Below are 12370 nucleotides of genomic sequence, written 5' to 3' on the forward strand. Positions count from 1 at the left end.
AAATTTCTTGGCCACCACGCTTGTTCCTGAACAGTGACATTACCTATGCAGTACAGAAAGTGAAAAAGCTGGTTTTAATGTGTACACTTTAAACGAGATCAGTTGAATCTAAATTCATTTTGGGCCTCAAAAGCCAGAGAAATTAAAAGACTGTGTGGAGTTTAGATATCCACTCATGCCAGGATAATCAATCAGGCCACAATCACCCAAGAGCATGTTGTATCACCAAAACCATCAAATCAGAAAGACATGCAGATCATGCACCAATTTGGCACAGTGAGTTGAGAGCTGCCTAACAGCACAGGACAGAAAATAAAACCTCTTTGCGCCTGTTACAGTCACACAAATGCAAATTATATCTACATTTCATTATTTGGCTGATAAAATATGTATTTGTAGCCTCATCCGTGCAAAGCAAGATCACAGCTAATTCAGTGACACTTAGCCACAACAACTCTACTACTGCTATGATGTTTGTAATTTGCAGGCATCGTGGCCAGCAAGTCTTATTAGATTAGAGAATGCTCCAGTTATAAAAGGGTTTATGCCGACCTTGGTGGATTAGTCTTAAAGGGGACATATTGTAGAAAGCGAGATTTCCATTTCTTTTTTGATTATAAAGCAGGTCAAGGTGCTGTAGAAATACTGTCAAAGTATCAAAGCGCTCAGTCCACAGAGAAATGTATACAGCATGTATTCAGAAAGTGTGCCTTTAAATGAGCTATTTGGACTTCCTTAAGATTGTGATGTCACAACTATATGCTCAGCGTTTCCCCTATCATAGCTTCGGAGGGGCGTGGGACCTCTCGCCCCTCCTGACAGAAACAAAATATGTTTGTTTATGTTATTTTCTTAATTTATGTGCACTTGTTTCATTTCAGCTCAGCTCTTTGCTGTCATATATGGTCGTGCTAATTTCTCTCTTCTCCTCAGCTCTCTGTCTGTTACTTGTGGTTGGCCTGGGCATGCATCACTCAGAAAACAGTCAGCCAATCAGAAGAGAGAGACACTGAGCACTGTTTCAGGCTGTATTCATGGCTTGTACAGCTGTAACTAGGTTCTTTTTGACCATAAAAACATGCAAATGTTTGTAAATAGACCACAAAAATGAAAATATTAAACTGGGAAAGGGGCATAATATGACCTCTTTAAAGCTGAAGCAATTTATGCGTGGCACGCTGTGTGATGAAGGTGCTGTTTGCTGTGCAGAGTTTTTTTCAGAGGCATATTTTTCAACACAACTTAATTTGCATAAATTTCATAGAGAATAATACAAAACAAAAAAAACTCCATGTTCTTTTGAGCAACCAGGGAGCATAAATGTGCCCTCACAGTGCTACAGCTATGAACCTAGACCTGTGTGGTGCCGGCTGTTGCAAAGGTTTGTCTGTGGGTAAGAACACATGCGGATGTAGAGTTAATGATGCAGCCAGCATGGTGACTGACATGTGGTCAGTTCATGGCCATAGATATGATCCTGCAGTGCAGGTGGACACAGGGTCAGGAGGAATTCATCATCAGTAGGTGGAGCGGGTTTAGTCATGACACAGTGTGCTGTGACTGTTTGATGGTAGTGGAGTGCAGCGTGGAGTGGATGTGCCACAAAGCCTCTCCCATGAGAAAACAGACGATGTGGATCACTCTGAAATCCATCCAGCAACCTGAGCAACCAAGGCAGATTATAATATGATATTATTTATTCTTGGAGGAAATCAAATCATGTGTTGTTCTGGTCCGAGGGGAATATTTGTTCAGAATGGGAAGTGTTTAACCCTTTGCACCTGATCTGTATTCCCTTCATTTACAGGCTTATGGAACAGTCTTAGCTATTCATGTCATATATTTTCATTTCAGAATAAGGTAGGCTACTCAGAAATGGTGTTTTAGTGGTACATATTCTCAGGCAACTTTTATGAGGTTGTAACACAGCAAATATGTTTGTGTAAATGGATAAGGGACAATGTCAGTGTTCCAGGGATATACAGTAAGAACCACACTGATAGGACATTCTCAGCCTTAGTTCAGTCAAAAGATGTATTAATAGAACAAAAGACTTGATTGAGTTTGTAGCTCCTTGTGATTTCTTACTTTCATATGGGATTAGTATGTTTTGGGCCCCAAGGGTTTGCATCAGGCTTTAGTTTGCCATTTATGTACAGACAATCACCTGGATCACTGTTAATGCTGAGGAAATGCTGAAGTTGATAATTGAAATACAATTTACTACGCTTTAACAATTTTAGATTATTCTCAAATTTATGCCTAGTTTATAAAATTTTAAATGGTTTGGCCCCTCCTCCACTATGTGACTTTGTGTACACTCACTCAGTAAGTTCTATTAGATCCTCCAGAATCTCTATCCTCTATACAAGATTGTACCAGACCATTTCACTGCACTGTATTTGGACAGTCAGCTTTCTCTGTAACAGCCACAAATCAATGGAACAGCCTGCCTGACGATGTGAAGAGCTGCAGCTCCATCAGCACTTTCAAAGCCAACTTAAAAAGTCTGTTAAAAGCTGCTCAGCTCTACACTCACTGATTTTGATATTCTATCTTATGGTCTCGATGACTTGCTTTTATTTGACAAGCATACATTTTTGATGTAATATTGTGCGTAGTGTGTGTGTGTGTGCTGTTTCTTTGCTCTGGCCTGCCAAGGGACTACAGATGTTAATTAGCTTGAAGCTATAATCTGGTACGGTACATCAAATGGTGACATTTATGTTGGAGCTGTACACTGTCCCTTTAAAATAAAATACATTTAAAAAAAATTATGAGAAGTATCTTGTCTATGAGTTAAAAGACATAAAGCTGGGCATCGAATTCTACGGACTATCGGGAAGCAGGAAATGTTGATAGAAGTTTTCAGTATCATACTAATGACATTATGACATTATATTGTATCCAAACACTCCAGTATATTATAAAATACAACATATTATACTTTAAAACAGTAAAGTTCTGGACTTATTTCCAGTGTTGTGCCTGATGTTTCAACTGCCCATCAACCATTTAACAAGATGGAAAAAGATGTTCATCGTCTGATATGAAGAAATGTTCCAAAATAAGCACTAAATGTAGAGCACTGAATTTTAAGAACAAACAGTATAATATTTTGAGGAAGTACAAAAGGTAACATAGCCTCACATAATATCACATCAAAAAGACAAAATGCAGATATCAGAGAATAAAAGGTTAAAAACACAAAACATATCTAGACACCCTCATTGTATTCAAGAACACTGCCTAGGAGTCATTGTTTGGCCTTTGACTCAAAGCTTTGACTTGTCCTTAATTAAAAGAGAAAACTTACGGCCCCAGAATACAGAAAAGAGTTCACACCCATGTTAGACTTGAATCTATAAATATTTTAATTTGCTACACCGGCGCTGGTGTTATGACGATGAACTTCTCCCACTTTCATAAAATAATTTAAAAGTAGCTGGGAGCACTTCTGTGTAATATCTTTAAAACTAAGGCCTGTTACTTGGAAGAGGAACAAAAATAACTATTTGACCTGGATGATGAGCCACTCAGTGATAGCCCTGGCATGTAATCTTCATCATCATCATCATCGTCCTCATTTTCACTTTGGAAACGACAGAAGAGATAAAAGTTAGGATTGAAACATGTAGTCAATCACTGGCCTAAAGCTCTGAAATTGTGACTCAAAATATAAAAGTAACAATATATGGACTATAGTGATTTATAGTGAGAGGTAATAATAGTGACCAGAAATTGAAAAAATGTTATTATTGCATGTTATTGTCAGTGACTTGCCTTGTGAATGGCGTAAATTTAGCCTATAAACTTTTGTTGTCATACAATCAAAAAGCAGTAATGCATCCTGAATGGAAATTCTAGTGAAAACCCACAGTTACATGTAATGACGCAGCATTACACAGTGATGGCCACTGTCTCATACACTCTCTCTCTGTAGGCACCATCTTGGCATTGCTAACAGCCTAGCTAACACAAGCAGATTGTTCAGGGAAATTATACATGCACAGTATTCAAGCTGGTAAATTCCCACTGTTCTAAATGTTGGACACCAAATAAATAAGTAATCGATAACAATATCAAGATGAGATATGGATCTCATATCTCATCTTGATACGACGGTGTGGATCTTGGGCGAGCCAATCCACACTGTTGTTGTCCAGGTCAGAATCAGGTCCTCATCATCTGAATCTGAATCTATGGGGATTTTGGCAGTCCTACTTTTCGAAGTTAGTCTTTCCAGTATTTCTGGCACAGTGAAAAATCGTTTTCGGCCTGGCATAGTTTTGTCAAAGAACGAACAATGTTTTTGAACATAGCAAGCTGCTATCGCACGCTCTATGCTCCGCTCTGCTGCGTCATGATCTCAGCTAACCTGAGCAATACTGTCTTGACGTGCATCAATATCTCTAACCCACTGGTCGATTTGGACAGTTCACCCTTCTGTTGAAAGGTCATGACCTCTAGAAAGTAGTGTCAAATCTGTGTCAATACTATGATTCAACCACCAGATGGAGATGTAGCCTGTGTGTTGGCATTGAAGGCTAGCAGGTAGGCTTACTGCAATACCCTCCCCATGCCATGCGAATGAATAATGGCTGGAATCGACTCAAAATGACCCAGAGACATTGGAGTATCTGTGACCAGACACAACTTTTGATTACAAAAACAGCAAAGATAAGACACAGTTTGTAGTTGTAACTGCACAAAGGTGTTTTTTTCTGTTGTTAGTGAGTTTAGGTCAGACAGTGATAGAAGTTATACTGCTGGAATCTGTTGAATCTCAGTATTCATTTGAGGTGTTGTTTGTGTGGACAGCATCAGATATCAGGTGTGCTGTGATTGTGGACTCAGCGCTCAGACAGAATGCTTTTTGCTACATGCTCAGTCAGCTGTTTGATGTTTGACTGGTGCTTGGTTTAGATAGAAATGGTTACGTTAGCCCACTAGCCGAGCTTCTTCTGGTCAAAACGGTGTGTCACGTGACTATACTCACATCTTTAACTGCCCTGTGACACCTTTGACTAAGATATACTCACACACCTCTGCCCTCCCCTCCCCTCCCCGCCCCACCTCCCTCCTCTCCAACGCCCCCATCTTACAGTCTCTCATCCTTTCAAAGTAATATCCTTCAATCAATCACTGCCCTCTCCCTCTTTTCAATCAGTTTTCCGTCATGCATCTCCTGGCTTTTAGCTTGTCTCTCACCAGATGTCAATCAATCTTCAGTTCCCATTCTCTTTCTCACTCCTTCATTCTCTCTGGCTCCATCCTTTTCACTCTGGCTTATGTATTATCAATCACTCCTGTTCTCCCTTACCCCCCTCACACTGCCCCCGACCCCTCTCTCCACAGCCTGTTATTGATTAATCAATCAGTCTATAGTTTGGCCTCATTGACACCCAAAAGATGGGAAAGCATTTTCATATACCTGCCATATACTTTATACATATCATGTATATGCAAAACATACACACGCCTCATGTCAGCATATTTTCAAAGATGTATTTTAAATGAGGGTTTTTTGCCCGTGTGGTTTGAGGTACAAACAATATCTATATTAAAAGCAGAAGAAGAAGAATTTCATTGTAAAATCACTGCACAGAGAGCACAAGCAAATCACATTGAGGAGAACATCAGCGAAGGCCTCCTATTGTTAACTGTAATTCACTGAAATGCTCAGCTCTGAGTGGGATGGTCTGGGGGGCGGTGCAACATCAAGTGAACAACTGTTCATCCAAATGTGAATATAATCATGGAAAATAATGAATCACAAGCAAAGATATGCAGCAAATCAGCCTTACATGAGCAACTCATTAAATCAAAACCAAAACTTTTTTTGTTTTGTTTCATTGTTAGCCAATCCAGCGGCGGGGTTCTAGGGCTGTGGGCCAGTCTTCCACTTATGACACCTATTAGATGGACTGTCATTAAATTTGGCATTGATATTCAAGGTCCTGAGATGATTATTTAAGTTATTCCAAATGACTTTGGTGACCCTGACTTTTCATCTATCTCAGCATCGACTACTTGGATTTGAGCACAAACTTCATTCAAGGTTTTTTCTGTATCCTAATCACATTATCTCCATATCACTGCAAATGAGATTCTCAATGATTTCCAAAGCTTAAATAAAGGTTTTTCAATAAATTTGTGATCCTTTACCTTTTATCTAGCTCTATCATCAGATCAAAATTTCAATTTGTTCAATACTTTGGCTTATGACCAAATACATGCAAAACTAATGACGTCTACTAATGACAGCCTCAGCTGTACTTTCAGTACTAATTAGTTAATGGCAGCAGTGAACACTCACAACATATTAATATACATCAATCCAAATATGTTCTTAATTAAATAAACAGGCAACTGATGTATGTTGGTGTTGCAACGGCTTGTAAATATATAATTGTGCAAACAATTAATAAAGACTAATTAATACATTCAAACTGTGGTTCTGCTCCTCGTCTGCATATTGTAGGAACTCATTTTACATTTACATTTTTTAATTTGGCGGAAACTTTTATACAAAACAATGTACAATCCAAGCTACAGTAGGTCCACTTACTGTTTTTTTCGACCTCATCTCAGGGTCTTTTATCAGTGGGCAGCTGGAGCCTTCGAGGCCTTTGTGACAAAGGCCTCAATTCCATGTTCCACCTGACACCTGGCACCTAACATAGGCGGTTAGCAAGGTTTTTTATGTTGTTTTTGAGAGAGATAGAGAAGGATCAAGAGAAAGAGCATGTTAGGTGACTAATTACTTTGTCATTTATGTTGTTAAAGTCAAGAACATAACAGAGTCCATATAAAAATGAAAAAAAAAGGAAAATAGATAAAAGACATAGATAAATAAAATTGATAAGAGGAAGTAGAACATGTTCCAACATGAATACAATAAAATAAACAACGGCCATGAAATATTCTAATCAAAAGCCAGGCGAAACTTTATAATCAATGTAAGTCTCTGATCAGAAACTTCACACATTCTCTCTGGTTATACAGTAAATCTTACACATATTGGAAAAGCATTTTTCATTGTCTCTCCGAGGATTTTGGGAAGAATTGGGGACACGATCCTCTCATAGCCATCCTTGGAGCAACAAGCTCCTTATCTTATCTTGGCCAGTAAGTATGAAAAAATGTCTGTATTGTTTGGAATGGTAATTGCAAAAACATTAATCTTGCAAGTGTGGAAAATGGACTCTTTACCCACATATGATTTGTGTTTGAGCAAAATGGCAAACACATCACACCTGGAGAGACTGAGATTTCATAATGAAGTTAGAGGAGGTGTGTTCCCTGTACTGAAATGTTTTCAGGTGAAGGATTAATGTGTTGAGTCCAGTGTGAAGCACTTTGCTTTATTCATTTTTTTACTATGTTAATGCACTTTTGTTTTCTTTAAAGAAAAACTGCTTTGTATTTCATTTAAATTATGACTGTGGTTATTATTATCACCGATGTGCTTTTTTGTTTTGTTTTTTTGTTTATTTGTATTCCCTCTATGCTCCTAAAAAATAATAAACATATTTAAAGTCCGTGTAAAGCAATAATAACTATGTGTCCTGAGTTTTTCACACCACAGAAAAATGTGTAATTCACCACCAAGCCAAATTTGAATGATTAAAAAAACAAGCAGTATTCTGTCCACTGAACGGCCTTGGAGCCTCTGAACTTAACAACACTCATGCTGAAGTCCCTTAAAAATATATACAATTTAAAATAGAGCTTGTCTGTAGATGTAAGACAAGCCACATGGATGATATTTCAAACATAAGGTAACGAAAAGTTTATTTGACATATATTTTGTAGATAAATATGGACTTACTTCAGTAAAAATGTAACTTAAATGACTAGTTAACAAGTGATCCATCACAAAACATTGATATGTTAAATTGTCACTTTTTTCAATGAAGTTCATTATCAATGTTACTCATGTCTTTGCTGAAAAGCGCCAGTGAGGGGCTGGATGTAGCAGCTGCAGGAGTATGTCTGTAGTGATGGTGAAGGCACTGGAGTAGCATCGGCAACACAGCCTGAGGCAGAGAGGGTGAGACTAGACAGAGTGCAGGCAGCCACACGGGTGCAGCTACCGCAGCAGTACTGCACATGCAGCGGGACATGGATATATCTTCTGGGTGGACCGGAGCTTTAACACTGATTCTACCTGTCAACGTACGCTTCAGCTGGGTTTGAAATAACTCCTTGAGTGCTACCGTTGACCAAAAATGGTGAAAAACAGCTAATACCATGACAGCTGGTGGCTATCAACCCAGCTCAGCCGGCTGGAAGACAGTGTAAGCAAACAGGGAAAGAGAGGAGGGCTAAGGGTTAAGCTAAGGCTAATTCTCATTGGCTGTCTCTACCCAGCATTTTCCTCGCCAGTATATGGTCTCTGGTGAACAACATGGATGAACTGCAGATCACCACTCTTAACTTCATGATTTTTACAAAAACATAGCTTAACAACCCTGCTAGCACCATTCAGCTACTGGGGTGATACATCCTCAGGGTGGCTACAACAGCTAATGACTCCAGTAAGACCAGAGGAGTGTGGGGGACTGTACATTTATGCTAACAAAGCTTAGTGCACGGACAATGCCATTACTGAGAGACACTGCTCTGCTAACCTAGAATATCTAAATAAAAAGCCCGTCCAAAATATCCTGAACACAGAAACGGTGAAACAGTCTTAACTCTACGATTCATGACTACATGGTTCACAGTCTTTTCACATGTTTTAAGCAATTTTTTTCTAACATGTATAATTAAAAAGAGATCTCTGATTTCCCTTTACACAGACTTTTACAAAAAAAGCCAGACTAAAGAGGTGGAGGTGCAGAAAGGAACTGGAACAACTAAAAGATCTGCCTGAAGGCTTGTCCTGGTTCATACATCACCAGCATGTCAGACAAGTAGGCTGCTGCAAGATCACGACGTGCTTTTAAGACAAGTAAAACTATTTTAAAATCAACATCAATTAAAACCGCTACGTGATAAGAGACAGTCTGGTCAAGTTTAGACACTTTGATGTCAAACTAGTGCATTAAGAAAAGGATTAGGTGGTGTTGACTCTAGACAGAAGAATACCAAAGTCATATCTGAGAAGTTAAATGATATTTTTCTACCTATCTTCATAGTATAAGTATGACAGAGACAGAAAACACAGGAAGAGAGAGGAGATGACCTCCAGCAGTGCTGCTGCTGTAGAGAGGAAGGAGAAAAAAAACTATCCGGAAAGGTCATGTGTGAAGAGAGTAGTGTGAATGACAAACTGCTGCCTTTTAGCAGATATCTGACACCAGCAAAGATCCATCTTCCATGTATGAAAAGGGCTTAACATTCAAGAGCATGACATGAACACAACAGTGTGCAAACTCAATGTAGATGTCACTCATACATCCTCAAATATACACAGCTGAGCACACAGGCATTCATCAGATTATATCTGCTCATACGCAGTTACATTGCATTTGTACACTTGTAATAATAAGGCCATTTCTTATTACAGTGATGTCTTTGTTATGATATATTTCCCCGGCTTGCATTTTGTCATTAAAACATTTTGTCTATTATCAATAAAAGGAAGAACTCACTGTCAGAGAAGTATTCCACAGTCATGACACAACAACAGAACAGTTGTCAAGTGGAGAGTCATTTCATTTCTTCTCGCTTTGACGCATTATATCTGTTTTCTTTCGGGCATTTAGATGGAATTATCTTTAGTTTGTCAAGATTGTGCTGTGAACCCAAAAATGATGAGACAGATGCTCTGATGGTAATCCTGTGTCTCTTTTTCAGGCGTCTGATAGTATTTATTTTGTGCTAATAAAATCTATAAATTGTATATATTTGCATATACTTTTGTTTTTGCATGTTTAAATATATGGAAAAGGTCAGTTACATCCCTCTCCTCACAGATATGAATATGTATTAAAAAGTGAAATCATTCCTTTCTGCTGTGGAGCTGATAACTGCCCTCAGCCCTGCTGACATTAACAAACAGCACAACAAGTTGACACTAACAGTGTCCCTGTCTGTTTGTGGATTGTCTCACCAGTACAGCAGGGCTGCAGATACAGGACGTTTGACGTGCTGTCCAAGTGAATATGCATAAATTCTGCTCTCCGGTCTATCTACTGAAATAACCCCACATTTTGGGCCCGCAGGGCAGGCGCTGAATGCCGTGGCATCAAGATTTCAGGCAGCAGGATTTCTTAATAGTATCTGTGCTGTAGATGGATGCCACATTCCAATTGTGAAACCGCACTGCAAAAAAAAAAAAAAAAACCCCAGCAGCATACCATAATAAAAGACAATTCTATTCAGTAATAGTAAGTGGGTTGTGTAACAGCCAAAGGCAGTTGTGTCATGTCAGTGTGGGCGACCCTCACTGGCTAGCTTCCTGCTCGGATGTTTCGGCTGTCACAGGTTGGACTGCTGCTGGAAGGAGATCCTCACCCTCAGTCTCTGGTGCCAGCAGGACTTCACACCGCTGGGAATTCTGCATATTTAATGTCGCTGCGCTTTATAAGACCCTACAGAGATGATGGGAATTCCACTGGAGGCAAAGGCTAATAAGGCTCCAGTGTGTGTTGCTAAGTTATGAGTGGATTTTATTACCCCCAGATGTGGACCTTTTAAAATGTATTATGTAATGTGTTATATTCAGCGCCGCACCATTTTTTTTTTTTTTTTAACTGTTAAGTGTAAAAGACTATTTTAAAACACAAGCATGGATAATCATTCTTTATCTTGTGACAAAAAATCTCAACTCAAAAGTTCACTTACTATTTTTTCGACTTCATCTCAGGGTCATTTATCAGTGGACAGGTGGAACATCTGATGCCAAAGATTATTCCTAAACCTTGACAGGATATGATCTCCCTTTATTAACCACATGACCCAAGTGTGGAGTTTTAAGATGGCACTTTGAGGGTTTGTTTGTTGGTTTGTTTGTTGGTTTGTGGAATGCTGTTTGGTCTGAATCCATTGTGGTTGATGGAGATGAAGTAAAATGACTAGTTTATCCCATAATGCACTTTTTTCATCATACAATCTGATGTTACGAAATTTACTATTTTATTAAATGATATTTTGAGTTAAAACCATAACTGTCCTGTAAACTGGAGAAGTGAAAACCAACCAAAATGTCCTCAGTTTACTAAAGTTTCCTAACTTCTGAAAAATGCCAGAAAATGAAAATGCCTTCACTTCACAAAAACATCTCCACATGTCATGACTGTGTCCTCATTTCAAAAACGTCTTCCTCAAAATGCTCGCACTTTGTAAAATCTCTTGCCTTTGAAAAGATGACCACACTTATGCAAGATGTCCTCCTGCCGTCTCCCCTTTACCAAACTGTCTGGACCTTACAAAGAAGTCCTGCAGACATTTCACAAAATATCCTCACAAAGCAGGTTTAATAGCAACACACACTTACAACCACACACAAACACACACTGATACATCAGTGTCAGCTCCTGGTTGTCAGTATAAATCCCATCCAGGTGACAGCAGTGCATCATTCATCAGCCAGATGCCTTCCTAATTACCTGATGCTGCTCCATAATTACTGCGATACCTGAAAAAATAGCTCCTCATCACAGCAAGACGTTGGCTCAGTCTCTGTGTGTCTTCTCCTCTGTTTACCTCATTCATTACAGTACAAATCTCTCTTTGTCTCTCTCTGTCGATCGGTGTCTTGCCTCCATGTTGCTTAAAGATGTTGTTTGCCTGCCGGACATCATTAGTATTGCTCGAGCTGCTTTCACTTTCTATCGTAAACCTGGAGAGATTGGGAGTTCATCACAGCAAGGCTGTATTTTTCTTTCTTTTGTGATTGCTCTTTATCCTTTTTCTACTCTTTTTCTGTCTTGTTGGTTTGCCTTTCTGTATCAAACCTTTTCTTCATGGAACTCGTTATAGTTTAACACCCTGTAACACACCACATGTAACAGACAGCAGTGTGGACAGTAGGGGTATGCCCGAATACAAATACATTATTCGGCAAAGCACAAATAGTGGGTTTCATACAAAGATTTGTTTCATACAAATATTTCAAAAATTATTTGTTGGGGGTGTTCCCCAGAGACAAAGCTGAGCTACTGACGCAAGCAAAGTGCTCCCAAGAGATTCTCCATAACCCGTTGTTCCCCTTCTCCTTTCCACAAAGTTAGGTTGTAAAAATTAGTTGGTTGTAGTTAGTTTGTAAAAAAGTTAGGTTGTAAAAATTAGTTGGTTGTAGTTAGTTTGTAAAAAAGTTAGGTTGTAAAAATTAGGCAATAAATGAAAAGTTTGAGACCTGGTGTGGGGACCTCCTTCGTACAGTAGTTTATTCATTAACACTTATTGTAACACTTTA

At 38.9% G+C, this 12370-nt stretch overlaps 1 long non-coding RNA gene across 1 annotated transcript; it reads left to right on the forward strand.

Moving 5' to 3' along the window:
* Nucleotides 1-1309: 1309 nt before the first annotated feature.
* On the forward strand, nt 1310-8395 carry LOC122989955. The gene is made up of 3 exons (XR_006405222.1): nt 1310-1322; nt 3056-3059; nt 8316-8395. It is a non-coding gene; the product is annotated as an uncharacterized LOC122989955 (long non-coding RNA).
* Nucleotides 8396-12370: the final 3975 nt, after the last annotated feature.

This window comes from Thunnus albacares, chromosome 10, assembly GCF_914725855.1.
Source record: "Thunnus albacares chromosome 10, fThuAlb1.1, whole genome shotgun sequence".
Classification (NCBI taxonomy): Eukaryota; Metazoa; Chordata; class Actinopteri; order Scombriformes; family Scombridae; genus Thunnus; species Thunnus albacares.